The sequence below is a fragment of the Nilaparvata lugens genome, chromosome 14, assembly GCF_014356525.2.
Source record: "Nilaparvata lugens isolate BPH chromosome 14, ASM1435652v1, whole genome shotgun sequence".
Classification (NCBI taxonomy): Eukaryota; Metazoa; Arthropoda; class Insecta; order Hemiptera; family Delphacidae; genus Nilaparvata; species Nilaparvata lugens.
The window spans coordinates 1723216-1738693 of NC_052517.1; the positions used below are offsets into that span (position 1 = coordinate 1723216).

At 33.0% G+C, this 15478-nt stretch overlaps 1 protein-coding gene across 1 annotated transcript in view; it reads right to left on the reverse strand.

The window, feature by feature from the left end:
• The window catches only part of LOC111052755 (ecdysone receptor), a 57187-nt gene extending 45319 nt beyond the window's left edge, over positions 1–11868 (reverse strand). Inside the window, exon 1 of the mRNA XM_039440469.1 lies at positions 11733–11868. The gene's annotated coding sequence lies outside the window, so the exon portion shown is untranslated. The remainder of the gene's footprint in view (positions 1–11732) is intronic.
• Between the last annotated feature and the right edge of the window lie 3610 nt (positions 11869–15478).

Here is a 15478-nt window from a genome sequence, read left to right on the forward strand (position 1 = left end):
GTATTTCCATAAGGTCTATAGTTTCAATCAGGTACTTGTGGATGAGAATACTGCGTGAGGTCTACTGTTCACAGAACTACTAGTAATTGATTATTTTGAATGAGAATGAACAGTTAATATTATATCAATAAACCTGTATCAGCTACCGTCTATAGAAGGCATTGATCAAGACAGAGGATCGGCAACGTTGTTCTCCTATCTTTCTCCACTGCCATTATAACGTGGACCCCACTATAATATTATAGAATAAAATATAGGATAAATTACAGTCAACATCACGAATTTTCCCTGGAAAATAAATTTCAGCTGATTTTCATCCTTACAGTTTCCCACGATAGATTTTTCTAGAAAAGGCGTGCTGAGTTGTATTTTCTCCATTTCCCTATTTAGTGGTATCCATCTAAAAACTGTCACTAATGGCTAAATGGTGAGCAGAGGAGTTTAACTGTAATAAATACTGACACTTAGAGTGAAAGTCTCTACAAGCATATTGTTATGGCTGGTAGAATAGTATTGTTGGAAAAATGATGATTATTAGAAATAGGAAAATTATGAAATCATAGAAATAGGTCTGTGTGGCCTAGTTGTATTGAAAGTTAACGCTGATATTAAATAGGAAAATTATTGAATAATAACTTGAAATTATTTCTGTATCAACCGAGATACAGAGTTTTTAGTATTATGTATATTCGGACTGTGAATTTTTGTGATTTTATAGGAGTGTTTTCATTACCTTATTTGGACTATTTTTATCAAAATTAGGGAGAAAAACAGTTTTGGGTTTATCCTGTTGATTATGTCCCATAATCTGTTTGTGTGAATTTGCAAAAAGACTTTTTTTTATTTTAGTTACCAAAATCAAGTGACTGTCTCGTTCATATTATAATGTACAATAACAATAGTGTAGAACTTCAATCACAGCTGTTAAGCTACTCAAGTTCTTTTCTTTTTTCCATCATGATACTGTTTCTTTATAATGATTGCATTGTAAAAATATTTGTAAAATATATCAGTGTTGTGAATAAATTTAAATTTCAATCATTAATTTGATATTGTAATATTGTCGAATGTAATATGAGTGGCTTGGATTATGATCAAACCATCTAGCCTGTCGATATTTTTATTTAAAAAATAGAATTATAGTACCCTTTTTCAAATTGATAAAATAATAGATTAAAAATACAAATATTTAAATTATTCTATTCAAGTATGCGTGATTTTTTATATTGGGGATAGGTATAAAATTTTGGGCGAATGCAAAATTTGAGGATGGAGGTGGGAGGAGAGGAAACGAAAAACAAGAAAAAGAAGAAGTTTAAGGATATAAAGAAGGAGAAGGAGAAGAAGAAGTAGAAGTATAGGACGATTGGCAGAAGTGGTGGTAGTAGATGAACAGGAAAAATGAAAGAAGGAAAAGAAGAAGAACTAGGAGGAGAGAAAATGATGAACAAGAAGAAGTTGAAAGGAATAAAGAAGAAGAGGGAGGATGCAAATAAGAAGGATAGGAAGAGACAAGAAGTAGTTGTGGATGAAGAACGGAAAGAATTAAAAGAGAGAAAAAAAGGGAGGTTAAAAGAGGGGTTTAAAAGAGAGGATGAGGAAGAAGGTGAAGAAGAATAACACGATGGTGAGGAAGAATGAGAAGGTGGAGGAGAAGATGAAGAAGAAGAAGAAGAAGAAGGAGAAAAAGAAGAAGAATAAATAGAAGGGGAATTCCAACAGCCCCAATATAGTCTACTTTCAATAGTAATAGAAGATGTTAGTGTGTTCTAAGAATAGAATATCATGGAAGGGGGAGCTAGCTAGCAGACATTCCTTTCTCACTTCTTCTTCTTCTTCTTCTTCTTCTTCTTCTTCTTCTCTCTTCCACCATCACAACCTTCTTCTTCTTCTTCTACACCTTGTTCATCTTCTTCATAACCATCACCTTCGCCACCATACAATTTCCTATTCCTCATCTTCTTTTTCTTCTTCACCTTCTACTTCTTCTTCTTTTTCTCCTCCTCCTTCTTCACAATCTCCTCCTTCTCGCACCACTTCTTCTTCTTCAACATTTCTTTTTATCCTTCAGCTTCTTCTTCTTCTTCACAATCACCCAAAATTCAGAGACACCAGTAGGTTGTCTGTTATATATAGTCTATATAATATATAGTAATATAAATAAATGTGTCTATAGAAGCAGATTTTCCTCAAAATAGGTATAAAGTTTGAATATTTGTATTTTCTGTGACATTCATATTTCAAAATGGCAGCATTATTTGAGTGAGTCTGAATTGATGTTATTCATGGGTGATACTGACAGAATGAGCTGAAACTGACTATAGTGAGGTCCACGTTATAATGGCAGTGGAGAAAGATAGGAGAACAACGTTGCCGATCCTCAGTGGTGTCAATGCCTTCTATAGACGGTAGCTGATACAGGTTTATTTATGTAACATTAACTGTTCATTCTCGTTTTAAATAATCAATGAAATTTTATTGAGCAAGAAATTATATTTTCTATCATTTCATAATTAAGATGAAGTATTTTGTTAATTAATTAGTAATCCTACAGTTTTGAAAGACGATGTGGCAACAGAGCAAAGCGAGAAAGAGATAGCGCTATCGGCTTGTTGAATGATAGAGAAGGATAGCAATAACATAGCTAATCAAAATACTGTCTTTATAACGTGGACCTCACTATAGCAATTAGTGTTCGACAATATTATACAGTATCAACACAATATGATACAGTATCATCTCAACTTGATACAGAACAGGATAGAGCTATCTGCTTTGTGGAATGGTAGACAAGGATAGCAACACCAATGTTAATCAAACACTACCATTATAACGTGGACCTCACTATAGCAATTAGAGTTCGACAATATGATACAGTATAAACACAATATGATACAGTATCATCTCAACTTGATACACAACACCTTAATTTGATACAGAACAGGATAGAGCTATCTGCTTTGTGGAATGATAGACAAGGATAGCAACACCAATGTTAAACAAATACTGCCATTATAAACGTGGACCTCACTATAGGATGAAGATGTTCAGCTGTATATATAACTGTTTGTATGTAACTATATATAGCTGTTTATATGTATATAGTGGCTGTTTATAATGTAGGTCAAGGTGACTGATGAAAGGAGGGGTCTACTTGGAATTTTGGGGTTCTATTTCTCTCTCACTCACACTCTCACAATCCCACTCACTCTAACTCTTTTCACGAACTCTCCCTCCCACACACGCGCTCTATCAATCACACTTTCTCTCACTCATTCAATCCCACCCTCTCTCTTACTCTATCACTCTCTCACCCTCACTACAGTACCTTATTTGGTAGAGAGTTAGTGGGGAGGATATTTTGAATATTTTTTCCGAAGAATGGACATTGATATGTCCAAAGCTCCGCCAATTTATGTAGATGCATTACAATATTATCTATAGTTATTATATTACAAATTGCTTTTTCATATCATTATACAGTTCAATAATTATTATTTTCTTAGTCTATATTATGTAAATTCATCTATAATTTTGCTGTATTGTAAGCTATTGGATATAAGTGTATAAGCCAGTATATATTGTAATCTACATTAATAAAGTACTCAATCAATCAATCAATCTCTCAATCCCTCACACACACACTCCCTCTCTCTCTCTCTCACCATCTTCTAGCACTATTATTTCTCCTATTTTCTCTTTCAACTCTATAGTAAGGTGCACGTTATAATGGCAGTATTTGATTAATATTGGTGTTGCTATCCTTGTCTATCATTCCACAAAGCAGATAGCTCTATCCTGTTTTGTATCAAATTATGGTGTTTTGTATCAAGTTGAGATGATACTGTATCATGTTGTGGTTGTTCTTGTTCTATAGTGAGGTCCACGTTTTACTGGCAGTGGAGAAATATGGTACAACAGCGTTGCCGATTCTCTGCCTTGCCACTGTCTCCTATAGAGGATAACTACTGATACCGGTATATCTGATGTAATATTACTGTTCATTCTTGTCTTAAATATTTCAAAAATTCAAATATAATAATAATAATAATATAATATTATTAATAAATTATTAATATTAATTATTGTTATATTATTATTCTTAATATTAATTATTATTAATATTTCATAAATATTAATAATATTGAACACTGGAGGGTAACCCAAGCTCCGCAAGAGTCTAGACAAAATGAAAACTTGACCGAGTGGAATCTTGAATAGTTTGAAACAGGTCTACAAGGTCTATAACCATCCTCGGTAAATTAAGAATGTATATGCAAAATGTCAAGTTTAATGAGTTGAGTAGTTGAGACGTGATGATGCGTCATTCGTGAATTTCCTATCCCCTACCTGTATAAGCCAGTTCTTTCCTTTAGTATAGTATAGATCATTATAATTTATTGAATCAATCATTTTCTATTCCTCGGGAAAATGTAGTTTTCAATGATTAAATTATGGATTTTCATAAATGAGGTTGAATATTTGTCAATTAGGTATATTTCTACATTGTTGAAACACGATTTGGCAAAGTTACGGAGCTAGAAAAGGTTGGAGCTATCTGCTTTGTGGAATGATAGACAAGGATAGCAACACCAGTGTGATCAATACTGCCATTATAACGTGGACCTCACTATAGCAATAGTGTTCGACAATATGATACAGTATCAACAAAATATAATACAGTATCATCTCAACTTGATACACAACACCTTAATTTGATACAAAACAGGATAGAGCTATCTGCTTTGTGGAATGATAGACAAGGATAGCAATACCAATATTAATCAAATACTGCCATTATAACGTGGACCTCACTGCAGGATGAAGATGTTTAGCTGTATATATAACTGTTTGTATGTAACTATATATAACTGTTTATATGTATATAGTGGCTGTTTATAATGTAGGTCAAGGTGACTCATGAAAGGAAGGGTCTACTTGGAATTTTGGGGTTCTATTTCTCTCTCACTCACACTCTCTCAATCCCACTCACTCTAACTCTTTCACGAACTCTCCCTCCCACACACTCGCTCTATCAATCTCACTTTCTCTCACTCACTCAATCCCTCCCTCTCTCTACTCTATCACTCTCTCACCCTCACTACAGTACCATATTTGGTAGAGAGTTAGTGGGGAGGATATTTTGAATATTCTTTCCGAAGAATGGACATTGATATGTCCAAAGCTCCGCCAATTTATGTAGATGCATTACAATATAATTATCTATAGTTATTATATTACAAATTGCTTTTTCATATCATATACAGTTCAATAATTATTTTCTTAGTCTATATTATGTAAATTCATCTATAATTTTGCTGTATTGTAAGCTATTGTATATAAGTGTATAAGCCAGTATATATTGTAATCTACATAAAGTACTCAATCAATCAATCAATCTCTCAATCCCTCACACACACTAACACTCTCTCTCTCTCACCATCTTCTAGCACTATTATTTCTCCTATTTTCTCTTTCAACTCTATAGTGAGATCCACGTTATAATGGCAGTATTTGATTAACATTGGTGTTGCTATCCTTGTCTATCATTCCACAAAGCAGATAGCTCTATCCTGTTTTGTATCAAATTATGGTGTTGTGTATCGAGTTGACATGATACTGAATCATATTGTGTTGATACTGTATCTTGTTGTGGTTGTTCTTGTTCTATAGTGAGGTCCACGTTATAATGGCAGTATTTGATTAACATTGGTGTTGCTATCCTTGTCTATCATTCCACAAAGCAGATAGCTCTATCCTGTTTTGTATCAAATTATGGTGTTGTGTATCAAGTTGAGATGATACTGTATCATGTTGTGGTTGTTCTTGTTCTATAGTGAGGTCCACGTTATAATGGCGGTGGAGAAATATAGTACAACAGCGTTGCCGATTCTCTGCCTTGCCACTGTCTCCTATAGAGGATAACTACTGATACCAGTATATCTGATGTAATATTAACTGTTCATTTTTGTCTAAAATATTTTAAACATTATAATATTAATAATATTGAATACTGGAGGGTAACCCAAGCTCCGCAAGCGTCTAGACAAACTGAAAACTTGACCGAGTGGAATCTTGAATAGTTTGAAACAGGTCTACAAGGTCTATAACCATCCTCGGTAAATTAAGAATGTATATGCAAAATGCGAAGTTAATGAGTTGAGTAGTTGAGACGTGATGATGCGTCATTCGTGAATTTCCTATCCCCTACCTGTATAAGCCAGTTCTTTCCTTTATTATAGTATAGATCATTATAATTTATTGAATCAATCATTTTCTATTCCTCGGGAAAATGTAGTTTTCAATGATTAAATTATGGATTTTCATAAATGAGGTTGAATATTTGTCAATTAGGTATATTTCTACATTGTTGAAACACGATTTGGCAAAGTTACGGAGCTAGAAAAGGTTGGAGCTATCTGCTTTGTGGAATGATAGACAAGGATAGCAACACCAGTGTTGATCAAATACTGCCATTATAACGTGGACCTCACTATAGCAATTAGTGTTCGACAATATGATACAGTATCAACAAAATATAATACAGTATCATCTCAACTTGATACACAACACCTAAATTTGATACAAAACAGGATAGAGCTATCTGCTTTGTGGAATGATAGACAAGGATAGCAACACCAATATTAATCAAATACTGCCATTACAACGTGGACCTCACTATAGCAATTAGTGTTCGACAAAATGATACAGTATCATCTCAACTTGATACACAACACCATAATTTGATACAAAACAGAATAGAGCTATCTGCTATGAGGAATGATAGACAAGGATAGCAACACCAATGTTAATCAAATACTGCCATTATAAAGTGGACCTCACTATAGCAATTAGTGTTCGACAATATGATACAGTATCAACACAATATAATACAGTATCATGTCAACGTGATACACAACACCATAATTTGATACAAAACAGGATAGAGCTATCTGCTTTGAGGAATGATAGACAAGGATAGCAACACCAATATTAATCAAATACTGCCATTATAACGTGGACCTCACTATAGCAATTAGTGTTCCACAATATGATACAGAATCATCTCAATTTGATACACAACACCTTAATTTGATACAGAACAGGATAGATCTATCTGCTTTGTGGAATGATAGACAAGGATAGCAACACCAATGTTGATCAAATACTGCCATTATAACGTGGACCTCACTATAGTAGGTTTTTGTTTGAGAAGATATGGATATCTCCGAACAAACAATTTGAAAATCATCCGACAAAACACTGATAATAATATTGATAACAAAACAAATATTGTAAGATAGTAGTATAAATGTATTGAACTTAAGTCACGTACACTCCTTAAATTGGCCGAAACTTTTACTTTTCAACATAATTATTTGATTTTTTTTTGAGGACCATGAAATTTAACATAACTATTTAAGCGTGATCAAGTACATGAAATTAGTGCTTTATTTTGGAAGTGAGCTTCGTTTATTTTGTAAAAGTTACTTGACAACAGATATAAGAACCAAACAAATTTAACTGCACAGTAAGTTAATTATTGTGGAAAATTTTACATTTTTTAGAAGCAGAAATCTAAGTGCCGGTTGCACAACAGCGGGTTAAATTTTAACCGTGATTAATTCCACGAGAACCATTCAGAGATGCTGTCTTTTCAAAAACGCCTTCTCTGCTTGGTTCTCGTGAAATTAATCACGGTTAAAATTTAACCGGCTGTTGTGCAACCGGGCCTATGTCTTGAAAGTCTATTGTAAAACATGGAGAATGGGTAAACGATGAAGGAGAAAAAGGAAAAGTAGGTGAAGGAGAAGAAAGAATTATGAAGAAGAAGAAGAAGATGATGATTATGATGAAAAAGATTAAAAAGATGATTATGATGATGAAGAAGAAGAAGGAGTAGAGAAAGAATTCAAGGAGAAGCAAAGGATGTTGTTGATGAAGAAGAAGGAAAAGAAGAAGATGATGATTATGATGAAGAAGAAGAAGAAGAAGAAGAAGGAGTAGAAAAAGAATTCAAGGAGAAGCAAAGGATGTTGTTGATGAAGAAGAAGGAAAAGAAGAAGATGATGATTATGATGGAAAAGAAGAAAAAGATGATTATGATGATGATGAAGAAGAAGAAGAGGAAGAAGGAGTAGAAAAAGAATTCAAGGAGAAGCAAAGGATGTTGTTGATGAAGAAGAAGGAAAAGAAGAAGATGATGATTATGATGAAGAAGAAGAAGAAGAAGAAGAAGGAGTAGAAAAAGAATTCAAGGAGAAGCAAAGGATGTTGTTGATGAAGAAGAAGGAAAAGAAGAAGATGATAATGATGATGATGATGACGAAGAAGAAACAAAGGGAGGGATGCCGGAAGGAAGAAGTTTTGAAAGATGAAGAAACGATTACAAATCAAAGATATGGGTCGATTGTAATCAAATTATGGTGTTGTGTATCAAATTGAGATGATTCTGTATCATATTGTGTTGATACTGTATCATATTGTCAAACACTAATTTATTGCTATAGTGAGGTCCACGTTATAATGGCAGTATTTGATTAACTTTGGTGTTGCTATCCTTGTCTATCATTCGACAAATCATCACTCTTTCTCGCTTTGCTCTGTTGAGAAGAAGAAGAAGATAGCATAAGAAAATTAAAAGAGAAGAGGGATTAACAAAAAGTATAACAAGGAGGAAAACGAGAAGAAACAGATAATAAGACGGATAAAAAGAGTAGGAAGATGAAGACGAAAAAGAAGGAGTAGAAGAATGAGAAGAAATAGAAGATTGAGAAGAAGAAGAAGAAGAAGAAGAAGAGGGCAATTTTAAATATTATGATGATGAAGATAGAAATTGATAAAAAAATAAATAAAATTTGAAATGATTGTCTGTAATTTTTGCTCTATATTATTCATGGTTCGTATTTCATATTTTTTCACTGAAAGATGAAGAAACGATTACAAATTCAAGATAGATAGAAGAAGAAGAAGATAGCATAAGACAATTGAAAGAGAAGAGGAATTGACAAAAAGTATAACAAGGAGGAAAAAGGAGAAGAAACAGATAATGAAACGGATAAAAAGAGTAGGAAGATGATGACGAAAAAGAAGGAGTAGAAGAATGAGAAGAAGAAGAAGAGGGAAATTTTGAATAGTATGATGATGAAGATAGAAATTGATAGAAAAAATAAATAAAATTTGAAATCATTGTCTATAATTTTTGCTCTATATTATTCATGGTTCGTATTTCATATTTTTTCACAAATATTCAGTGATAAATTCACTGAAAAAAGATTCAAAAATGTCTGTTGAATTGGCAGTTTTAACAAGGCATTGAGTTCTTAAAATTTCCTTTTTCAGTAGCCTAATTTCATGATGATGATGATGATGATGATTCAATCATTTTTCCCTTATTGGGCGCAATTAGTCTAATTTATTATAGTGTCAGTTAATGGAAAAATTATGAATAATTTATTGTTTGACAAATGTGGAGCATTTACTACGCAAAAGTTTTGACCCAAATTTTTGTCATCAAATTTGTTCATTATAGTCCACGTTATAATGGCAGTATTGGATTAACATTGGTGTTGCTATCCTTGTCTATCATTCCACAAAGCAGATAGCTCTATCCTGTTTTGTATCAAATTATGGTGTTGTGTATCAAGTTGACATGATACTGAATCATATTGTGTTGATACTGTATCATATTGTCAAACACTAATTGCTATAGTGAGGTCCACGTTATAATGGCAGTATTTGATTAACATTGGTGTTGCTATCCTTGTCTATCATTCCACAAAGCAGATAGCTCTATCCTGTTTTGTATCAAATTATGGGGCTGTGTATCAAGTTGACATGATACTGAATCATATTGTGTTGATACTGTATCATATTGTCGAACACTAATTGCTATAGTGAGGTCCACGTTATAATGGCAGTGTTTGATTAACATTGGTGTTGCTATCCTTGTCTATCATTCCACAAACCAGATAGCTCTTTCCTGTTTTGTATCAAGTTATAGTGTTGTGTATCAAGTTGAGATGATTCTGTATCATATTGTGTTGATACTGTATCATATTGTCAAACACTAATTGCTATAGTGAGGTCCACGTTATAATGGCAGTATTTGATTAACATTGGTGTTGCTATCCTTGTCTATCATTCCACAAATCATCACTCTTTCTCGCTTTGCTCTGTTGCCGGATCGTCTTTCAACAATGTAGAGTTAATAATTAATTGTCAAAATACTTCATCTTAGTTATTTAAATTCATTATGGAACTATTGAAAAATATAATTTCTTGCTCAATAAATCATAATTGATTATTTTAAACGAGAATGTACTGTTAATATGACATCAATGAACCTCTATCAACTACCGTCTATGGAAGGCATTGACAAGACAGAGGATCGGCAACGTTGTTCTCTATCTTCCTCCACTGCCGTTATAACGTGGACCTCACTATAGCATTGGATGGATTTATTACTCTATGTGTTTATTTTACTCAAGATGATGTCCAAATATGACCAAGGCTTGTGCGTGGGAAATGAGAATCAAATATAAATGAGCGTATCGTTTCAGGTGGATTCCTAACCACTGGAAATTGAGAAATTTTTAAATTTAAAATTGAAATTCGTTAAGAACGGTTAGAAAACATCTAATGCTACTTTCAAAATATCCAGAAATTAGTATTTTTTGAAAAAGATGTGATTTTTCAAATTTCTAAAAATCTACACAATGTTTTTAGATCTGATGTGTTGAAAATTCAAGCCCAAAAATTCTTATAGGGTTTTTAGAATGGAACTGAAATGCAATATAAAAAAAAAACAACACATACTTTTAATTAAACTTATATGAACTGATCCCAAACTTTTAAAACATACTAAAATGAGGTCGACGTTGTAATGGCAGCGTTTGATTAGCTATGGTGTTGCTATCCTTGTCTATCATTCAACAAAGCTGATAACGCTATCTCTTTCTCGCTTTGCTCTGTTGCCAGATCGTCTTTTGACAATGCAGAATTCATATTACACAAAATATTTCATCTTAATTGGTAAATTCATTATGAAATTATTAAAAAATATAATTGATTGTTTAAAAAAAATATAATTGAATATTTTGAACGAGAATGAACAGTTAATATGATAGTGAATGTTTTTGTGATTTTTCTGGCTTCAAATTTATCAATTTTTTAAATATTTTTCAATTTATTAATGCATTTTCAAGTGTAATAATAATTTGTTTCATCCTTCTGATCAACCGAGATACAAAATTTTTAGTATAATGTTTATTTGGACTGTAAATTTTTGTGATCTTTATAAAAGTGTTTTCATAACCTCATTTGGACTATTTTTATCAAAATTATGGAGAGGAACAGTTTTGGGTTTATCCTGTTGATTCTCTCCCAATCATTAATTTGATGTTGTGATTAAGGAATGTAATAAATGTAATATTACATCAATAAACCTGTATCAGCTACCGTCGTCTATAGAAGGCATTAAAGACAGAAAATCGGCAACGTTGTCCTCCTATCTTTCTCAACTGAAAAGGTGAACTTTTAGTAAATAAATCTTAATACACTAGTGCATTCAGTTTACACAATACACTAGTCTATAATCAATTTCTAAGAAACTTTTAAAACACAAACGTTTAAAACAAACTGGATACACTTTTATTATATAATATAATTATCCTAATACACTACTGTAAACACTATAGACAGTACACTAAAAAGATATTCAGAACACAAACTTTCAATTAATATGATAACTGATGCCAAACTTTTAGAATATATAAATCTGAATACACTACTGTAAACAGACTATATCCACAGTATACTGTTAACTACTGTAGACCTATTCACAGTAGACTACATAGATAGAAAACAACAAGTACACAAACTTTCAATCAATATGATAACTGATCCCAAAATTTTAGAATATATAAATCTGAATACACTACTGTAAACACACTGTATCCACAGTATACTGTTAACTACTGTGGACCACCTATTCACAGTACACTACATAGCCTAGATAGAAAACAACAAGAAAACAAACTTTCAATTAATATGATAACTGATGCCAAACTTTTAGAATATATAAATCTGAATACACTACTGTAAACAGACTGTATCCACAGTATACTGTTAACTACTGTAGACCACCTATTCACAGTAGACTACATAGATAGAAAACAAACAGAACACAAACTTTCAATTATATGATAATGATGCCAAACTTTTAGAACTATATAAATCTGGATACACTACTGTCGAACAGACAGTACTGATCAACAGTATACTGTTAACTACTGTAGACCTATTCACAGTAGACTACATAGATAGAAAACAAACCGAACACAAACTTTCAATTAATATGATAAATGATCCCAAACTTTTAGAATATATAAATCTGGATACACTACTGTCAACAGACTGTATCCACAGTATACTGTTAACTACTGTAGACCTATTCACAGTAGACTACATAGATAGAAAACAAACCGAACACAAACTTTCAATTAATATGATAACTGATCCCAAACTTTTAGAACATAAATCTGAATACACTACTGTTAACAGACTATATCCACAGTATACTGTTAACTACTGTAGACCTATTCACAGTACACTACATAGATTAACACAGAACACAAATTTTCACGGAACACAAAACGTGCTTCCCGAACGAATCTCAACTATAAACTAAAACTAAAATTTCAACTAACAACAAGTCTGTCTCCGTTTTACCTGCCGGCTGGCAACAACATGGATACCAACCTCACACTACAATTCACTTAAAAACTGTCACCATTTCTTATGGTTACCTTCAACGCAACCCCCATTTAGCTAACACTGCCAGAAGAGAGTGAATCATCATCATCAAGCACTGGTACCAACCTAGTAGCAGTTCAAGTGCAAGGCCATTGCAACCGGTGCAGTTGGGTTGGTAGTAGTGATCTGGAGGTTGTGATTCAGATGTAGGTGGCAGTGATGGGGGAATGGAGCCGTAATTGTGTTGTGTATGGGGGTTGATGACTAGGGCTGGTCTGGGATGCACGGCAAGATGGCAGTTCTGTTTAAATGGGGTGACAAAAGTGTTATTTAGGAGGAATTCTGACAGTTTAAGCAGAATCTCTTTATGACAGAGAGAGAGAGAGAGAGAGAGAGAGGAGAGAGAGAGAGAGAGAGAGAGAGAGAGAGCAAGAGCGAGGGAGAGAGATTGATTGATTGAGTACTTTATTCATGTAGATTACAATATATAGTGGCTTATACACTATATACAATAGCTTACAATACAGCAAAATTATGGATGAATTTACAAAATATATTTAAATTAAATAAATTAACAAACTATAAATAAAATAGATAATATTATAATGTATCTACATAAATTGGCGGAGCTTTGGACATATCAATGTCCATTCTTCGGAAACAATATTCAATATATCCTTTCCACTAACTCTCTACCAATGGAGAGAGAGAGAGAGAGATTGATTGAGTACTTTATTTATGTAGATTACAATATATAAATCTGAATACACTACTGTAAACAGACTGTATCCACAGTATACTGTTAACTACTGTGGACCACCTATTCACAGTAGACTACATAGATAGAAAACAAACAGAACACAAACTTTCAATTAATATGATAACTGATGCCAAACTTTTAGAATATATGAATCTGAATACACTACTGTAAACAGACTGTATCCACAGTATACTGTTAACTACTGTGGACCACCTATTCACAGTAGACAACATAGATAGAAAACTAACAGAACACAAACTTTCAATTAATATGATAACTGATGCCAAACTTTTAGAATATATAAAACTGGATACACTACTGTAAACAGACTATATCCACAGTATACTGTTAACTACTGTAGACCTATCCACAGAACACTACATAGATTTACACAGAACACAAATTTTCACAGAACACAGAACACAAGAACACTAAACGTGCTTCCCGAACGAATCTCAACTATAAACTAAAACTAAAATTTCAACTAACAGGTCTGTCTCTGTTTTACCTGCCGGCTGGCAACAACATGGTTACCAACCTCACACTACAATTCACTTAATTACTGTCACCATTCCATATGAACACCTTCAACGCTACCCCCATTTAGCTAACACTGCCAGAAGGTGGTGAATCATCATCAAGCACTGGTACCAACCTAGTAGCAGTTCAAGTGCAAGGCCATTGCAACCGGTGCAGTTGAGTTGGTAGCAGTGATCTGGAGGTTGGGATTCAGTTGGAGGTGGCGGTAATGGGGGAATGTAGCCGTAATGGTGTTGTTTATGGGGGTTGATGACTAGGGCTGGTCTGGGATGCACGGCAAGATGGCAGTTCTGTTTAAATGGGGTGAGAAAAGTGTTATTTAGGAGGAATTCTGACTGTTTAAGGAGAATCTCTTTATGACAGAGAGAGAGAGAGAGAGAGAAGAGAGAGAGAGAGAGAAGAGAGAGAGAGCAAGAGCGAGGGAGAGAGATTGATTGATTGAGTACTTTATTGATGTAGATTACAATATATAGTGGCTTTTACACTTATATACAATAGCTTACAATACAGCAAAAGTATGGATCAATTTACAAATATATATAGATTATTTACAAACTATAAATAAAATAGATACTATTATAATGTATCTATATAAATTGGCGGAGCTTTGGACATATCAATGTCCATTCTTCGGAAACAATATTAAAAATATCCTTTCCACTAACTCTCTACCAATGGAGAGAGAGAGAGAGATTGATTGAGTACTTTATTTATGTAGATTACAATATATACTGGCTTATACACTTATATACAATAGCTTACAATACAGCAACATTATAGATGAATTTACATAATATAGACTAAGAAAATGATTTTATGAACTGTATAATGATATGAAAAAAGCAATTTGTGATAACTATAGATAATATTGTAATGCATGTACATAAATTGGCGGAGCTTTGGACATATCAATGTCCATTCTTCGGAAAGAATATTAAAAAAAAATAATAGATAGTAGAGAAAGGTAATATAGATAGAAAAAGAGAGAAATACTGAGAGACACGCATTGATTGATTAAAGTCTTCATTGGGGCGAAGTTAGGATTCCAGGTCCTCTCTGTCATACAATTTTGAGGGAGATTAGATTAGATTTCTTTATTTATGTATGTTACAATATTTACTGGCTTAAACACTAATTTACATTAAATGACGATAATGCTAGTTATTAAACGAATTGTACAAAGTATAAATAATTAATCAATGAGAATAAAATATAGAATACAATTAGAATAACGATAATATAATAATATGATGTAACTTCATAAATCGGCGGTGTTTCAACAAATAATTGTCGATTCTCTAAAAAGGATATAAAATAATATCCTTTCCCATCAACACACGTCCGTGTAAACGAGAGAGAGAGTGAGAGAGAGAGTGAAAGAGAAAAGAAGACATTAGAAAAAATTGATATAGATAGAAAAAG